This window comes from Motacilla alba, chromosome 5, assembly GCF_015832195.1.
Source record: "Motacilla alba alba isolate MOTALB_02 chromosome 5, Motacilla_alba_V1.0_pri, whole genome shotgun sequence".
NCBI classification, from domain to species: Eukaryota; Metazoa; Chordata; class Aves; order Passeriformes; family Motacillidae; genus Motacilla; species Motacilla alba.
Window position 1 is genome coordinate 35737777 of NC_052020.1, and position 19051 is coordinate 35756827.

The 19051-nt window shown below is 38.8% G+C and overlaps 1 protein-coding gene across 3 annotated transcripts in view; it reads left to right on the plus strand.

Annotated features, from left to right (window-relative positions):
• The first annotated feature begins 3201 nt into the window (after positions 1–3201).
• AKAP6 (A-kinase anchoring protein 6) overlaps positions 3202–19051 on the plus strand; it is a 258458-nt gene continuing 242608 nt past the window's right edge. For 2 of the 3 annotated variants that reach the window (XM_038139053.1, XM_038139052.1), the window contains exon 1: positions 5892–6103. The gene's annotated coding sequence lies outside the window, so the exon portion shown is untranslated. Of the gene's footprint in view, positions 3219–5891; positions 6104–19051 lie in introns of those variants that run through there. The other variant, XM_038139050.1, reaches the window with a different exon arrangement.

Genomic DNA, 19051 nt, shown 5'->3' on the forward strand with positions numbered 1-19051 from the left:
GGAATGTGAAAGTTATTTATTCTCCTTATAAAACTGTCTACCATACAAACTAATTAACTTGATGTGGTAATATGCCAAGTAGGGTTTCTAATGTGTTCGTGGACTCTGTGTTCCATTCTGGACTTTGTGTTCCATTCTTAAGTTGTCTTTAGGGCTATCAAACTGGCATATAACATATATTTATTAAAAATATAATGAGTTGTTTTCTGCCAGTGTTTCATCTATATGGTGGCATTTAGGGCCTTGCCTAGGAAGATCAGAAGTTTTCTGCTATTTCTTGCTGTGTTCTCCCCGCTGTGGTGGTTTTTGTAATTCTGTATTCCATTACTGTAATAGCCACACTTTTTTCCATACCACTGTGCTTAAGTACTAATTTGGACTCCACTGAATGTTGAACTATGTTTTAAAAAAGAAATTATGAAAAATTAAAGCAGTCATGTTGTAAAAAGATGCTCTTAAAATCATTGGCTCTATCCAGACAAGAACAATTTGTTTGTTTGTTTTTGTTAAATGACTATTGCCTTCAGATCCTGGAAATAGATCCCTGCTTTAACTAGTGTGGGGAACCATGGTGTGTTTAACCTTTCTGGGAATATGTGCAGTAGGTGACTTATCTTTGATCGAAACCAAAGTTTTCACCTAACACTAGAATGCTCAGCCAGCTCACTTTAAACCAGCCAATTTCAGAGAAAATACCTGTATATCTAGCAGCATGAAGCCAAAATTATTATTTCTCTTTTCCTTTAGTATTTTGAGACTCTGTGTGTACTAAATTTATGCCATTATCCTGTTGCTCCTGAAGTGTAATACATAGTGAACATGTGAGGCAAGCTGGGAGGAGTTCCACAGGTTGAGTAGAGAGGGCTGAAGTGAAGGAAGCAAAACAGGATGTTTAGAACACATTGGTCAAGAACAGCATGGAAATCAATCACTGATGGCAGTCAGGTTTTTGTTTTCCTACTTGTTTACAAATCAGGTTAGAACTGTGCAAAGCAACATTGGTAGAATGTTTGTGTGAATGAGTGTGAAGATTATTCATGATATTGTGGGTTTTTTGGTGGGCATTTTTCTTGCTGGCAGGAGCAAGTGGAAAATGAAGTGCTTGTAGAATGGATAGGCTGGAAAGTTACTGGCAGAGCAAGAAGTAGTCAATTCTGTAGGAACGGGAAGATGAAACTATGCAGAGTTGTCCAGAGTGTTTGAAGTAAAAATAGAAATAATTATGTTTAATTTAATGCTTAGGTATTTAAAGCTCACTGTAAAATGAGCCAGAAAGATGAATTTATTGTCAATACCCTGAATGGAGTAGGCCAAAACTGGTCTTTGGTGTTCGAATAGAAGGATTTTGTGGTTTTCAAGACATTAAATGATCAAGTCTCAACTGAGATTAAGATCTGTATAAGCAGAGAAGAAACGTGAGAAACTAATTCAGAAAATATGGAAAGGTGCACACAATGAGGTACACAATGAGTCAACAGATATGGCTGTAACAGAGGCAAAAACCAAGGCTGAATTCTGGTGCTGCCTTTTATACTAAAGGATGGAGTAGGCAGAAATTTTGGAGGCAAGATTTACGACTTGATCTGGGAAAGCTAAAGTTTTGTTATTAGAAGTGAGTGAGCTTTATATTGCATACAGTTTGTATTTAAGAACATAAGGAGAAAAATCTCAAACCAATTTCTTTTCCTATAAATGTTATTTTAATAAGTTGAAGACCTTCTAGGGCATTTTCTTATTGTGTTAATAATATACTTCTTGGGTGGTTGAAAGCATGAGACTGAAGAAAAACAAATGCACTAACATCACAATATTGTATGCCCTGGAGTATTCAAATAACATAGCATTTGGTCCAGAGCTAGACCAAAACACCTGGAGTTTATGTGTTTTCCCTACCTGAGGATCTCAGCTCACTAGTGCTGTCAGAAGTGCCCCATTACTAAAATCCTTGCTGTAATCTTTCAGTGTGTTGGGAATGAGGATATTGCCATGCTTTCTGACACAAGACCTTGTGACGAAATAAGGTTTATGATGGATGGAAAGATTTTATTCTACCATACGGATGTAGAATATAGGTGATTTTTCCAGTTGTAGAGGTACTACTGTCTTTGTGTTCTTGACATTTTTAAAAAATAATTTTTGAAGCTATTTCCGAATAGACTGATTGTTGGATATTAGCACTAGATGCATTCATGTTATTGGGAAAGAAGAAAAATGCGCTCCTAGTTACTAATTCATTAATCTTCTAAAAAATGAAGCAAGGCAGATCCACTTAGGAGACTGAGTTTCAGCCTCTAAATCTCACGCCTCTCTTGAGACTGAGATGCAGATAGGAGAACAGCAACCCAGATTCCTTTCAGGCTGTAGTAACAACTGTGAATGTGCTCATTGTGTGACCAGGGACTTCTCTACATAAGGATTTTGTACGACTGAGAGGCTCCAAACTTGAACTGATGTATGGCTCTGACTGGTGTCTTTGGGTTGTGCAGCTGTGGGGGCATTACCAGGTTTTATACTTGACATGAGGTGCAGTTTTGCACCAGAGCAGCAGCTCCCATCCTTAGTCTTTCTTATTGTGGGAACAGAGGCTCAGATGACCTCGGTGACAGGATGGAAAAATATTCCCTACCTAACAATGTGGGTAGAAATAGATGTTTAATGAGTTTAGGCAAGGAAGACTGTGTATGACTCTGATGTTTGCAATGCAACCTTCAGTTGATGGATTCAATATGATGAACTCAATAAGATCCTGATTAATATCCCTTACCATTTAGGGAAACAGGATAGAGTTGGCATCAAGGCATATGCCCTACCCTTTCCTTCTGACAAAGTCAACAGTGGAATAGAAACCCAGGTATATATAGCTATTTAATTAAGGCACTCCATGTGAAATCTGGGACATGGGTTCTTGAAGTGGATTACAAAATCTTGAATGAGAACGAAGGTTTCCTTTGTTGTGTCATTACACATTGCTGATGTGTATCAGCGTTCAGAAAACTGTGATTTTGCTTTTTATGTGTTTTAACTTAAAGCCTGTTTCTGGCTTATTTGACAGGTAATTTGGAATATGCAATTCTCATTTCCTTTGGTCCTTCACCATGCCTTTCCCTTCTTGTTTGGATGGAGTAACAGGCAAGCAGTGAGCAATTGCTTTCCTTCATTTCAAGGGGGAAACAACACAGAAGAAACAGAATAAGACAGCTGGATTATGCAGAGAAAAGGTCTGCTATAACATTTTACTTTTTTAATCTGTGTTTGTGAAAAATTAACAACAGACTGATATTTAAAAAATAGCTAAGATTCAAAAGTCAGGAAAAACATTGTAATTATGTCTTAATTTACATATCATTTGCATATGTGAATAAACAAACACATACAGCCCATAGTTAGCAGTAAGTAGGCAGAAGTCTTTGTAAAAAAAATAACCTGATATTTTCCCTGTTATTTCCTGACCTCCCTCCCTCTCCATTCTCCTCTGTGTCCATGTTAGCTATGCTGCTGCTTCACTCCTGCCAGAGAAGTTTATGTGAAGGTCACATGCAGCCAGATGTCCTCTGGACAGTCTGGAGCAGGAGCCTGGAAAAGGGAGTCTGGTGGGCTCTGCTAACCCACTGTGGTGGGGCTGGCCCTGGGTGTGCTTCCCTGATGGGCCCACCACTGTCACTTCCCAGTGTTTGGGAACAAAGGACAAGCTGATGGGCATGAGGCAGAGCCCTGGTATCAATTAGATTATGACTCCTGGCTTGACATAATGATTGGTCTGAATCTCCTCCTTTTCCTAAGAAAAATAAAAGCTCACCGCCTCTTTTCAACTCTATTTCCAAAGCAATAAAGGTAGTGGAAATCATATCAAATAATAATTAACAAAATAGAAATAGTTCATTTAAGGAAAACTTCAGGTATTCAAGTTAATTGAATAGAATGGCATGCAGCACACCATAAACTTTGCTAACTTAAATTACATACCTTAGTTTTCATGTCAGTTTAACACAAATGAAGTTTCAATTGTGTTGTCCCCTGTTAAATTGTGAATTACATTCTCAGAGACCTAAGGACGTTTCAAACATTGAAAATTCTAGAGCTATAGCTGTTTTGTGAGTAACTCTTCATTATGGATCACTAGACTGCATTTGACACTGAGTCAGTTTGAGAGCTTTATTGTATTGTTTAGAATGACATAGGATTAGAAGAGAGAAAATGTCAAAAATGAGACCATACAAAGTCAAGCCAGCACTAATTAGGAAGTCTGTGACATTTCCCAGATTTATGGAGAGACTTTATTTAATTCATTAATGTAGGCACACAGTTTGTGGTAACTGGGAGTGGGGCTGGGGCCGAGCCTCATCCCCAATGGGCACAGCTGTGAGAAGCAGGTGAGCAGCAGTGACAGCAATGAGCCATGGAGTGCCCAGTGCACTGACCAACCACCAAAGGGAACAGAGGGCACACAGGTGCAACGCATGAGCATGAGGGGATAAAAGGCTGGGCTAAAGAGCAAGAAGGGCAGATGCTTGCAGCCTTCTGGAGTTGTGTGATGTTTCTCTGAATGGGTTGAAGCTTTCTGAAATTGTGAGATGATACTCTGTGTATCATGGCCATCTCAACTGTGACACATTAAGCAAAAGGTATCAAAGTCTCTTCTCTCTTTCAAAGGTGGGTGGTGTCTAAGAGATATTATTATTGTTATCATTTCCTATGGTTTCTTTTGAAATCAATAATCAAAATTTTTACTCACAGGCTGAATTTTAATTAACTGAAGGGTTTTAGACAGTAGCACACACATTGGACATTATTGGACATCTTCAGGGCGTTGGGGCTTCTTGCTTCAAGTTGAGCTTTTGTTTTACTCTGGGCTCCAACATATCAAGCGTATAGGGTCCAGCCTTTTGTGTACTTTCTTTGCTACCGTGCAGAAAGGGATTTTCATGGCTAGGGAAAGCAGTTTTTGCCAGAAACTTTTCTCATCCAAATAGAACTGGCAAGTGGCCAAAAATGTGCTGGTGGTTCTTTAGTTGTGAATTTTAATTTCCAGGCAGCTCCTTTTAGTACTTGTTCACATAACCTTTGCTTGTCTCATCGCTAGTCTGAACAGGGGAAGTGAGCAGGTTCCTGGTGCAGAAGGTGATGGCATCAGGCTCAGCCTGCAGCCCCAGGCCTTCAGGAGGGTTATGGGGAGGGTCTCTCTGCTCTGCCAGCCTTCCTGCTCTACCTGGAGGCTGGCAGCAGTGTGGCCCGCTGGGGACAGCAGCATCTTGCCCACAGCTTTCAAAATCTTCACTCATCTCTCTGTCTAATGGGCAGATGAAAGCCAGGCTACTCAGCATGCAGAGGGCAGTGCAGTTTGTCCTACAGCTGAAAAATGATAAGGAGATTTTTACTTGGTTGGCTAGAAACTTCTTTACTCTCTCCTGAATAAAAAGCCACCCCCCCTGCCATTTTTTTAAACTCATTGTCATTCATTTAACAGTGTTAAATCTGCTCATTTTGAAGTATCAAGTGTTTTTCCCTAGCAACAAGATTTTTCTGTAAGAGACAGATTGGATGTAGGAGCAGGGTGGGGCAGAGTGAAAATATATATTTCTTAAAATACTGTTCAAAAACTACAGCCTTTAGAGCCTTAGTGTTAAAATCATGCTACTGACTGTTTATTTTAAGTAAGGTTCCCTTACATGATAACCAAATTTGACTTATAAAATTTTTCTTAAATTGACACACACGATATTAGGTTTTAAATATAGAAATAATTTATAGCTCATACATCTTAATTCTGCATCACCACGTAGGAATAATTTGTTTAAAATATTCCTTAACAACAGGCATGTACTAACACGGGCTTTAAAATCTGTGGCACCATACTTTAAAAGGCTGTTTGCATTTTGTCTGTTTCTTTAAAGGGCTTCCGTATTGTCTCGGACTCCCCTGGAAATGCAGTAAGGATTCGTATCACATCTCGGTTGTCATAGCAACAGCAGTCTTTCCCATAATGAGCTGCATCATCTGAACTGATGTCACAGCATCATGCAGCAGGTCACACAAGGCACCTCCTAGTATTGCATCTTACAGATGTGCCGTAAACATCAAAAGAGGATGATTTGAACAGGACATGGTAAGTTGCAAAATATTGTGCTGTTCTCAACTGCAGGGTTATTTTTTCCTGTTTATAAGGTTTTCCTCATGTAAGTGTGTGGGTTTTGCCTTGTAAAATCATTTTGAAGAAAGATGCTGCATGCCTAAGTATTATTTTCAGGCAGACAGGCTAAGACAAAGGCCTACAGAAAATGCATTCAGTCTGAATGTTTAGACTTGCCTTTGCATTTGTGATAATAGGCTGAATATTTGAAGAGTATATTTAAATTTCACAATCCAATTAAAGTGGCTACTGTCTGATTTGCTTAAATGGAAAGAATATCTGTTTTCAATTCTAATGCCATAAAAGTAGCTTGTTCCTTTCCCTGTCTCTTCATATAAGCATTCTTACTATGTTTAGCTCCTCTTTGAACCTATTTTTTCTCAGTAGCATGAATATCACCTATTTACTTTCATTTGCCTTCCATAGCACGATAGCACAGAAAATACTGTGCAAACCAGTGCTGAACGAGCAACTGGAACAGTATTGATTTTAAACATGGTTCAGTACTGTCCTATTTCTGCTGGTATTCTTAAAAAAAGCAAAACAGATTTAATTGTCAAACAATAACCAAATATTTTGTAAGGACAGTAGCTTTTAGCTCTTCTACTGTTTTACTTTCTTTGACTCTGTTTTAAAAATTATATTATAATGTAGTGAATTTTTAGATCTATCTTTTACTGGAAAGAAAACAAGCTTTTTTTTTTTCCTGCTGCAACTGCAGTAAAAGGTGTAGCCAAAGAGTCAAGCATTCTGAGGGGGGTTGCTATGAATAAAAAAATAGGAATAATTAAAAAGCTTTCCACCTCTATCTTGGGAAGAAACTGCATACCTTTTATATTTAGTAAGCTGATTAAAATAATGTCTACAGTATTTGGTAATTCTTTATGGTGTCTAGTATTTGTTTATGTTGTATTAAGGTCTTGCTTCTGGAGGCTAGGTTTATTTTGCTTAACTTCAAGTTAATCTTGCTGGATGGTATATAACAACATTATTGTTTGATTTTGCATGTTTAAAATATTGTCCTTAGCTGCTTGCTCTTAGAAGAAAAGACCAGACACATGTCATTTTAATTGATCAATATGTCCACTAGGAATTAGGGAGTGGTCTCTGGCTCTATTTCTTCCTGTGTAGTTTCTATTTCAGAAGTGCAGCGAGAAAAAAGCAATCACTAATTTTGTAGTGATACCAATACTTATTCTGGGGTTTGGTCCCTTCTATTTGATAAAATAATAAAATGAGATCTGACTCCTCTTCATAGTGTGTGATGGTCTTGTCTGGCACAAGCTGGAATAGAGCCCTTATATCTTAATTAGGCAGCCTGTACAGAATCATATATGCTTTTTTCAGCATGGTCTGGGTACTTCTGTTGGGTTTTTCCCCCACTGCAAACCACAAAGCAAATGACTGTAAATTAATTATTAGAGTTATGTTTTATTTGCTTGTGACACATTTTACAGTATGAAAGTAGTGGTCTCCTGCACTTTCTGTGTTCCCATCAGGCAAACTCGGAAGGGATGAGTTAGCAGGAGGATGGGGGCAGGGCAGGACAGCTGATGTCTGCCTAGCGGCAGAATCAGGTGTGAGGAGAGGTGGTGAGCGATGCCCTTAACCTGCAACTGTAGGGATCATACAAGAACAGTCAATAAGACATGGGTGTGAGATATTTCTGGTTTAAATATTATGCTTTTAGTATCATCAACAATAATAAACGTATTTTCTTAGATTTTTAAAGTGACTTGATTGCAGCTAGAATTTCTCAGATCAATGTAAAAACTTAGGGGAAACATGCTGGGTGAAAAAGAACAACCTTTGATGGTATTAATGGAGGCATCACCTACTAGGAAGCCCTTGGTGAAGAATTTTTTTCCCCTCTAATAATAAGAATACAAACCATGTTGTTTTTTTAAACACTTTTTACAAGTTCCTGTTACTTTCCATTCCTCACACTTCTTACAGCATTGTTTTCCCTGGGAAACACCTGCTAATAATGGAGCTGTGATGGCACTACTTGATTCTTGTTAATCTTGGCTAATTCTGACTCCTGCTGAGTACTTGAATTATAGAATGCTTCCTGTTATTTTTGTATGGGCCCAAGTGTTGCACTGAGATTTGTATGTGAGGATATGGAAAAGTATGGAGTGATGAAGAGAGTCTTACTATGAAGAGCAAGCCTGATTGCCTGAGCCAGAGCATGGCCAAATGTAGGACAAATGTGTCCTACAGATTTCAGATATCATACAATTTGCCTTGTTGTTGAGGCAGATTCATAACTGGTACAAGTGAGATAGCATTTGGCAGTGTGAAAATTGTGTTGCTTTCAGCTTTGTTTCACAGCTGGCCTTATACCATTACTGAAGGCAATATATTTTGTAAATGCATGTGTTTTTCCCTGAAGTGGCTGCATTTGGACAGTTACTCTGAAGGCCAGAGCTCTTCTGTATATGCAGAATCATACTGACGTGGAGCTGGAGATGGGTGTGTACTAGTGAACTGAAAGAATGGCACTGTTTAGTCTTCATTTTGCTCTGAAGGGTTTTATTATATCATCAATTTACTTGTTCTTACATAGCTTAGTACTCAATGCAGAGAGAAACAGAAGCTTGGTTCTTCCCAAAGCAGCTGTAGGAGCTGATGACAAAACCTGACCACAGCAATAGAAGTTGGTACAGTTTTAACACTTTGCAGGGTGGTTTTTTTCACCACACAACAATGCAAAGCCTACCTAGAGGGGATCAGAGCATGCCCTCAATGGAAGGAAGTTTTCTTACTTCTCTAAAGCAGAGTTGATGGAACCCTATGCTCTGAGCTTTATCTTTTATAGGTCACGTTACAGTAGCACAGTGGGTAGGTGTCCTGTGCTTCCCACCTCTGACAGGGATCTGGAATGAAGCTGTGTTCAGAAACTCATGCCTTGAAACTCCAGTCAAAGCACATGTCTAACAGGTGCTCAGGTAGTGATTAGAATTGATGGCATTTCCAAAATCCTGGTGAAATATTTCCTTCAAAATTGAGGAATTAGAAATAATTAAAAAAATTCCCATGCCATGTCCTAGTCTACTTGCACCCTTCTGTAAAAGTCACTGGTGCATCATGAAAGAAATATTGACAAAATTCTGGGCTTGATTTCCTCCTCCCGCCCCATCTCTGCTGAATGCTCTTAGCTTCAGGGAGGGGCAGAATGTCTGAAGTTCCAGAGCCGCTTTTAAAAGAAAAATATTCATGTGTATTACAAGAGATCATGCTTCTCTCTTGCAGTATTGTATTTATATTTTGTATTGTAAGAATGCCCATGTTCTATAATGAAATTTCTTTACATTTTCTAATGAGATATTATACTGGTGTTACTGGGACAAAGCTATGTCTGAATACTAACATTTCTGTGGACTGGACAGGGTCAAGGTGGCTTTTGCTTTTCCTTTTCTATAAGAACAGACACTCATTAAAGCAGATTCTGGCTGCAGAAAATGAGAAATTTGTAAGTGTTGCCCCTATAATGAGTCACCCAGACTGGGCCAGGTCTTTCCTGCCACAGGAAAGGAAGGACTCAATGCAAAAGCTGAGCTGGATGGAGAGCCAAAAGGAGAGCAGATTAGTGAGGGAGCAGGACATACAGTGGGTGAAAGTGGCAATGGATGGGCATCATATCTGACATCACGGTCATGATCCAGAGATCTCCTGCAAAGGCAGCTCCTGTCTTGGGCTTCTCAGCCTCTGGAGACTTTGGCAGAGGGCAAGGCAGACCTCAGCTGTGTTTCTAACCCTAACAAGCTGTTACTGTAGTAATTTTCTGTTTCGTCAGTGCTTAAAGGCTACCTGTACCTTGCTTGCTGCACAGGCGTGTTTGATCCAAGTATGCTGTTTGTCCAGGAGCATGGATCAAAGACCTGTGGAGTACTGTCTTTCTCACACCCAGTCTTATATTTTATATTTTTTGTAGATTTAAAAATAAAAGTACCTATTCCCACTTCATATTCATTAAAGAAAACATGCTAAAAGTATGTAATATAAATCCTTCAACTAGTTTGGTATGTTCATACTTATGCATATATAATTATGTATATACATATTTATGTATATATAATGTCAGAAGGGTCATCACAAAAATCACTCTTTGAGTACCAAAATTTGCTTTCCTGAAGCAAATTTTTTCTTATTTTTAACAAGCCTTCAGAAAAGCTTTGGTTCTGAGAAAAAGAAGGAATAAATTAAAAAAACAATCCAGATAGCTCTTCCCTTCCTGTTTGGTGCATGAAAGACAGGTCTTGAATATCTGACTCCTGAGTGCTGTGAGTCCCAGCAAGGCTGACTCAGCTTTTCATCCCTCCAAGGTCAAAAAATTCAGCTCTGTGTACTTTACAATGTCTGGCATTTTCACACAGGATGTTTCAAGTCAGGAACACTCTCTGCTCTGTGTGAGCTCTGTTTTCATGGCATATGTCAGATGCAGGCTTGCCCTGGCAGAGGTGGCCAAAATGCTGTTGCTGCCTGCTTGTCCAGTGCTCAGTCCTGGTGGCAGGCAAGGAGGGATTTTCCCTCAGCTGTGTCAAGAATGTTTTCTAAGGTGCCTGAAAGTGGAGATAGCTTGTAAACATAAGGAGTGTCCTCCAGCCTGAGGGATAATCTTTGTGTCCTGAGGAGAGTATCGGCTTCAAAGTCAAGGGTGGAGAATGAGCGCTGTGAATTGTATTGACACTTCCTTACCTTTGCCAGCCCAGTGGCTTCTGGAACTGGTAAGAGCACTCAGGGCAAGCAGTTGGCTCTGGAAGACTGACTGCTCTGTAGGGTGGGGCAGTAGGAAGGCTCTGAGAAGGGGAAGCACCTGGCCCTCGGGGCAGCAGGCACAGAATTACTTACCTCCAGCACTGCTCCACATCCAGCTACTTTCTCAGAGCCCCAAAGTATGCTAAGCATTTTGCTGGACTGCGCAATCTCTCTTTGGCAAAGAAGTCTTTCAAGTGATGGTGATTTCAATGAGGAAATAGCTCTATAAAATACTTTTCTCAGCCCCCATGGTACCATGTCTTCTGGGAGTTGACACACTTAGGTAGCCTTTGTTAGCATGAGGTGGTGCTAAAAGAGCTCCTAGCTCTGACTGAGGAAGCACCCAACTGCAGTAATTGGTTCTGCTTTCAGTCTTACTGTATATCTATTACTTTTGTATATGTTTTTTGTCTTTCAAGAGCTGCCCTGTACTGATTCTCTTGTTAGTTCAGTGTTGTCACAGTTTCAGAATTAGGATGCAGACATGAAGTTGCTTCATGTGCTGTCAGATATTAATATCAATTTTTTGCCAGCTTGGTGTGTGGAAAAAATGAAGAATGCTAGTATGAGAATCCAAGTTTGTTTGTTCTCTGTATAATTTTTGCAGCACTTTTCCTCTGGTCTACAAGCTTATAGCTGAATCTCTTCTTCAGTCTTTAAATGAGTCCTGTGTAACCTCCATAAGTCCTCCTTGCAGGTTATATTAGACTTGTATTTGTTTTCAGCTCCTCTCAATTCCATAATTTATTGACTTCCTCTGTCTTACTTGCTCCTTCCAGCTTGCTGATTCTGAATTGTATGACTGTAATTGCTCTCTTCTACAAGGTTTTCATTCTTTTCTTATTTAACTCTCTTGGAAAAATGTTGCATTTCTTCTGGGCACTTTCTAAAAAGTGGTTCATGAGAGTTTAGAGGCAGAAAACTTGTGGGGCTTCAGGGTTATTACTATGTTTTAAAATAACAAAATTCAGATCTCTCTACTTAAGCTTGGATAGAACCCTTACAGTGCTAGGGGCTGAGAAACAGGCAAATCTTTTCTGACTTGTTTGCCTTGATTTTCAGCTTAACTTGAGATGAATACATTTTTTTCTTGCTTTTCTTCAATATTTCCTTATAAGGGTTAAGTAATGTGCCCAAGTGTCTTGGAAAACCTCTGGCAGACCTGGGGGAAAAAAGCTACTTTTCCTGTTGCTTGTATAGAACTTAAAAAAAATTTATCTTTTATCTGCCTGTTTTTGTATTTTCCTGTTTGTGCTTCTGTTTGTTTTTTGAGGTTGGTTGGTTTTTTATTGGTCATGGTTTTATTGGATAAAGCTGAGCTTTTAGTGGAGATCCATCATGAACTTTCACAGGATTTAAGGCAAAAAAAGTTTGTTACCTGCTATAAGCTAGGCTGCAAATTGTTTCACTCTTCTTGTGTTATTCTAGCTTTCAAAACAGTATCAGCTTATCCTAGTTTTTAGAGAAATTGACTGTATTGATTAAAATGAAATAAAAAGCTGTACCTTTATGCAACATAATAATATGCAGCAAAAAGGAAAAAGTTCTGTGCACTTCTTGGTTTAAAAAGAAACTTGCAGCACAACAGAACCCCACATTTGTTTTGAAAGTTTTAAAGCAGCATTTCCTTTATTGGCTAGATAAGTGTTCCTGCTTGTTTAAGACTGCTGTGACAGAATATTGTCTGCCAAGACAGTTGATACAACAAAGCATGTCAGCATAATAGAAAAAAAAGAAAACAATTTACCTACCAGCTGAAATATTATGCTCATTAGGTAGAAACTTGGGAAGTAAGGACAGATGCCTTTTTTTGCATTGCATAGTACAACATTAGACATTGGTAACCAAGCCCACCAAGAAATGCTGTTGATTGTATTACATTTTTTCCCTTACAATTATATATATATATATATATGTATATGTTTTTAACAGGTATTTGAGAGGCTGATAGAACATGTACAATGAACACAAACCAAAAAGAAAGGAGCCTGATATTGTCAAGTATGAGGGTTATATAAAATTGTTGTTCAGCTGATATTGTAAAATGAGCCTTAAACTCAGACAAAATACTAGTTCATGATGAAAAACTTTTCTTGGTGCTTAGTTTTTGTCCTGAAAAGCTGTACTTCAGAGCTGAGTGCTATTGATGGAATAACTATAGTCTATTGAGGATGTTTTCAAATAAGGACATCTTCCAAAGCTGTTGCATGAAGCTACTCCAGGTTGCTTACAATTTTCAAGTGTGTTAGATTATGTTTAGCTTTTCCTGCTGAAGAGGCCAATTCCCTGGCCAAGGCTGTACAGGAAGGACACATACTAGCTAGCACTTTAAGCTGCACTGCTAGTCTCCTAAAACAAAATATTTTTTTTTAGAATAATAAATCAGTTTCAGATTGCTAAAAAACCCTCCCCTTAAAGCTCATCGCTTCAGCTAGAAAAGGCTGCTATCTGTCAGATTTCAGCATGTCTAGTCTGTTGCTAAGGCAATGACACAGCAATATGCAAGTTGCCATTTTAAGGGTCAGCTATTAAAATCTGCAGAGTCTATTCTATAAATCCTTAATATGCCATCTAGTCTTACTCATTCTCAAAATTTCATCTTAGTATCTTACTAGGTCATTAACAGCAGCAAGCAGTTTTTTTGATGTTAATATGCACAGATAACCTTTGAAAATAATTAGAGGATTTTGGGTTTTCTTGTATCTGGAGAAGGTGGAATCTAAATATACTCTGTGCATGATGTATAAACAGTGTATCAGCAATAATGGTGCTAGCTCTTTCAGAAGAAAAGAATTTTAGCCCCTGAAGTGCTTTGCACCTGTATCCAATGCAGTAGCTTTTTAAAGTGAACTTTTAAGTAAATGGAGAGGCTTGATTTTGTATTTCTGTGAATTACACTGAAAACTTCTGAATTATTCCTTCTGCTCTGCTTTGTTAGGTCATTTTGAATTGGATTGGAAGTTCAGTTTTATTCGCTGGTCCCAACTATGTGATCCCTTTTCTTTGCTGTAACTTGTAAAGTCACTTTAATCAAGAGAGATAAATCTCCCTCAGATGTCTCTTGTTCCTGTTCTTGTTAGGCAATGTAGAGAATTGTTTGTCAGCAACTTGAGGGCTTGAATGGGGAGTTCTATAGAACACTGGTACTTAATTAGTATTTGTTTTAGTAAAGATCTTAGGTGTTCTTAGGTGCTTGTCATGAAAATGTATTGAAACTAGCACAAGGAACTCCCAGGTTTAAATGTTAGTGTGACAGGAGAGAGAATAAAAGCTGGTCAGAGAAGTGATCAGCTACAAGAAAGGTTGTGAGTGGCCTGTGATACTTGAATCAAGGAGACTGGAAACTGCTTCTGGCTCTGATACCGAGTGTGTCCCTTTCACATAGCCTCTGTACCTGTGCCCCTTGCTCATCACCTGTGGAATGGACGTAATGACACTGATTGCCTTTGCAAACCACTCTGTGTAGGTGCCAGATGACACCACTGCCAGTTTAACTCTACACACAGAGATACACATAGAGGCAAGCAGCAGATAGCAGAGAGAATGGTGCTTAGGTAAAAGACTGCACAGCAGAACATTTACAGAATATATCAAGAGCTCAGTGGTTTTGGCAGCACAAAATTACATTTATATGTAGTGTATGCTCAGCTATGTTGAGTCTGCTGAATTGAAAATATCAGCTGAATTCTGCAATTAAGTTTAAAATGACCAGGCAAATATCTCTACTGGCTGAGTCGAAGTGGTTTCCATACAGACGGAGAGGCAGCACTGCCTGCTCTGTAAAGCTGGATGCAATATGTGCATGCCATTCTACTTCAAAAGAAATTACTAGTTTTTGTGAAAGGGGGACCTGCCTGCTTGTGCATGATCTCCAAGGGCTTCTTTCCAAAATTAGAGATTGATAAGAATTGCTCTACAAGATGCTGTCTTTTCAGTCATTGCAGACTCATCAAAACACCAATTGTTGATCTTCATGAAACTTTATTGCCTAGGTTTTGTTCAGAGAGCACACAACCCAAACAGATGGATATGCATTAAAATGAGATGTAAGATACATGGGACCAACATCTGCTCTGAATTAGGCAGTCCCCTGGGTTGTGGAGATATTGCTCTTTCCAGTCTAATAAATATTTATTTTTTGAAACCAGAATAGCTGTGTCAAGTAAGCTACGGGTGTGTATTTCCAATTAATGTGCCAATAGCTCAGGGAAGAGGAACATAGCAAGAAAGGCACTTTATCAGTGATAAAGAGTAAAACTAGACCTCAAATTAACCTCTATTGTTTTCTGACTCCCAATATAATTTAGAATCCACTTCAGTTTTGTCTGTCTTAGTCCTGTATACTGACATGCAGCTCTGATTCCTATATTCGTCTTTTGAGTTGTTAAAAATTAAATCTAGGGATGTATTTAGTATGTAAATTAAACAAGTTAGCCTGCTAAACTCAGCCCCTAAAACTACTGCTAGACATGTGAACTCCAACAGCATGTTTTCTTGAACTGTATTGAATGGTTTAGAAATTGAATTGTGCAATTCCCTGTGTTCTTACTGATTGTTAATTGTTGATGGATCCTTTTAATCTGAGTAATACCACATGGTTTTAACTTACCCTTAATAAATTCAGACTATGGATAGCCATTACTTAAGCAAAAGTATGAAGATAAAAAAAAACCCATTTTTTTTTTTTATTTGTCAGGTGCTTTCATTGGTATGGGAGAACCACAGGGAAGGCAGAGGTTATAGAGAACCTCAACAAACCTTCAGCCTGTGAAATGATATTTCCCCCAGCTATATCCAGCCTGAAAATTATACAGTCTGAAAGTGAAATTTGATACCACTTGGAGCTAGGAAAAATGCCAGCTTGGCAAGGCTCATAGGTTTTTTTTTTTTTAGCAATATTTTCCTAGACTGGAGGCGGCCTCAGGGATTATAATTAGCCTGTCTTGGACTGATTAGTGTTGGGTACTTGAAGATCCTTGATCAGCAGAATAACACGTCCTGACAGCCCAGTGGAAGCAAGTCCAGCATTTCACTTCTCCCTGCAGGCAGCTGAGAAAAGAATCTTAGGGTAGAATAAATTCCTTTATGAGAAAAATGGTGGATGTTTTGAAAACTCAGATGTGGTTATCTCCTGGGCCAGGATGCCCAGTGATGTATTCCAGCCTTTCAAATCATTTTACTGAAAGTGAGGAAAATAAAATCTGTGCCATGAGACTCTATTTAAGTCCTCCTTTTCTGATTGATAGTTCATAACTGCCAGCTGGGCCACAAGCAGAAGGTAGCTTTCTTTGTTCTTCTAAGAGATCTTCTAAGACATCGCAGAATCAAAGTTAGATTCAAATGGGATGAAAAAGGTAATGTGATAAACCCCAAAATTCTGTGCACTGACCTTTTAGAAAGCTGATAAGGATGTGAATACAGGGCAGATCACCAGCAATTTGATAAAAAAGTTATGGATCAATTAGCAACTCCATCATCTTGAGAGTCTGGAAAGTCTGGTAATGTTATCAGCCAGGGTATTACACTTTTTGGGTGGTAATGCAATACCAATTATATCCTTTTTCAATGTGAGGAAAAACATTGTTCTTTAAAGAGATTATAGGAGTAGATGTACAAGGTAGGAAAGGAGACTGATATCTAATCATTCACTTGACACAGATGTGTGTTCACCAGGGTTGTTGACTCCAAGTAACACATCTAGCACAGAGCACGGAAAACTCGATTAATACTCCCCCCTAAAATCCAAGCTTCTGAGAGTGTTCTTTTTAATTTTAAAAGAAGAGTGAGGGAGCTAACAAGGCATAATGGTACTTTAATGGCTCCCAGTGAGATAATTCCTGCAGCAGTGATGAGGAGGAAGGCTGTCAGAGTTCCCTTGGGAGCCATGCAGAGGCTGGGAGGAGCAGGGCCTGCAGCACAGCAGCAGTGAGTGGGATTCCTTACCAGTGATGATACTGCATGCTGATAACTTATATTTTGGAGCTGCTCCAAAATATCAGCATTAGGTTATTCTTGAAGCTACCTTAGCACTTACTCCTCTCACAATTATTTCTCTGCTGCACCTATTACAGGCATGCCAATGAATCTTGCCTCAGGTTCTGCTCAGTTCTTGGTACAGCTCTAACTCAACTCCTGCGGACTTCTCATGTTTCACTTCTAATGGAAATATAATCTGTAGATCTTATTCACGGCTTACCAGGGTCATTAATAAGCTTCAGGCCCAATATCTTCCCATGTTTCATGTTTTTTTTTTTTGTTTTCTTTTTTTCCCTGATTCTGTGATTTCCCCAAGGAAAGTGTCATGAAGTTGAACAAAGCCAAGCTGGATTCTTGGAAGAAGTTAAAACATTAGAAATGTATGTGCCTCATTTGATATTGAAAGGTTTGACAAAGGGTTGTGGGACTATAAAGATTTGGGAATAATCTTTCTCCTCCATTTCCTGCCAAAAAATGAAAATGTTATTAGTTTTGTCTGTGAAGTTCCAGTTGTTGTTATGGTACTGTGAAGCACTAAAGTGTTTTTTTGTGTACTGGAAAGCTGATTATGATCTGAGTACCAGTAATACTATGCAGGTACATTTTAAACTATTTTTTCAAGAAGCTAACATGAGTATTTTGCCTTCTTGAGAGATGACAAAACAATCTTATCAAATTTTATCCTGGCTTCAATTTCTGAAATATAGTTTTAAAAGGGTAAAGCAGGCAAAATCTCCAGGAATGCATCAAAAGGATTAAAGAAGTGACTTTATTTTCTAGAAGGCCAAGTGAGGTATGAAAGTAACATTGAAAGTAATTCAAGGCTTTGAAAGTAACATTGAAAAAATTACTCATTTTTATGTAGAGTGGGCTATAATGGTTGATAATGTCTTAGCATTTTATTGATTTTGTTTTGTTCTTATTTGAAATATTAAAAAATTCCTAGTACTGAATCTGAAAAGAAAAGGTCCTTGATGTATAGGAAACAAAGTTTTGCACAGAGAATTCTTTGGACTAAAGCATGGTGGTAAATTTAAAATAGGAATTTATGGGAATTATTTATGATAGCCCTAGGGAATGAAGTCCTATTTAATGGCAAAGCAGGGATAACAGTGATGAAGTACACAGGCAGTAAGAACATTAGGGTCCAAAATCACAACTCCATCTGCTGCTGTAATTCTGTAATTCAGCCTGATTTTGGAGAGGTCAACAGTTACGGTAAATGCCAGGTTTTGTTTTGTTGTTATTTTTTTGGTTGATCCTAGAAACAAATAAGCCAAACACAGTAGTGTGATCCATTTTGGTATTGGTGTTTTACTTCTATGCTTGTTGTTATCATCAACATTGTCAGACAGACTGGTATGTGAAGTCATGCACAGATACCCAAAAATTCCCAGGTATCTCCTCCCCACCCCAAACACCCACTGTGCTCACTGAGTAACATGTAACACCAGTAACATGGCAGGTATGTGAGAGGGTGTTAAAGATTTGTGCTGTGACCTCCTACATGACCTAGTACAAGCTTTTTGTTTTTTAGGTAGTGATCCTTGCTGCTAGAAATATGTGGGGAGTGCTAAACAAGAGAGTCACTATCCTTTCAGGATGCTTGGGCAGACAGGGAAGGGACTTGAGAGGAAGAAAAGAATGTGCCCAGGGTGTGTTTGTGGAATCAGGGCTTCCTGCTCCATGGGTAAGTGAAGAAAGGCAGCTGGGAACAGTCGGGCTGCTGAGAGGCAGAGCCTGCACGAAGCCTCAGAGAAGGGGCGCAGAGCAGGAAAAAAGAGTTTGGCCAGAGCTACTCCAGGTGGAAGAGGGGGAAAAATTGGGTTGCTGGCTATAAGAAGCCAAGGGAGAATAAGGTAACAGCTGAAATAAACAGGCCAGAACTGCTGCTTGATGACCCCACAGACCTCCGCTCCTATTCAGCTCCTGTCAGAGTAACACAAACATTGCAAACTCCTCTGTGGCCCTTTAATGGGTATGATGCACTATTTCTAATCATATTTGGAATAAGGTTAAAGAGTTAAAAAGTACAATATGCAAAAAATATCTACTGGCTTTATTCTCTATGGTTACAGCATGCAGAAAATGAATCAGCAGCAATTTAAGACCACAGTAATAAATTTAACTTCAGCTAAGCAAGCTCATTTTTTAAATCCTTAGAGACTCTGCAAGACGTTTTAATGG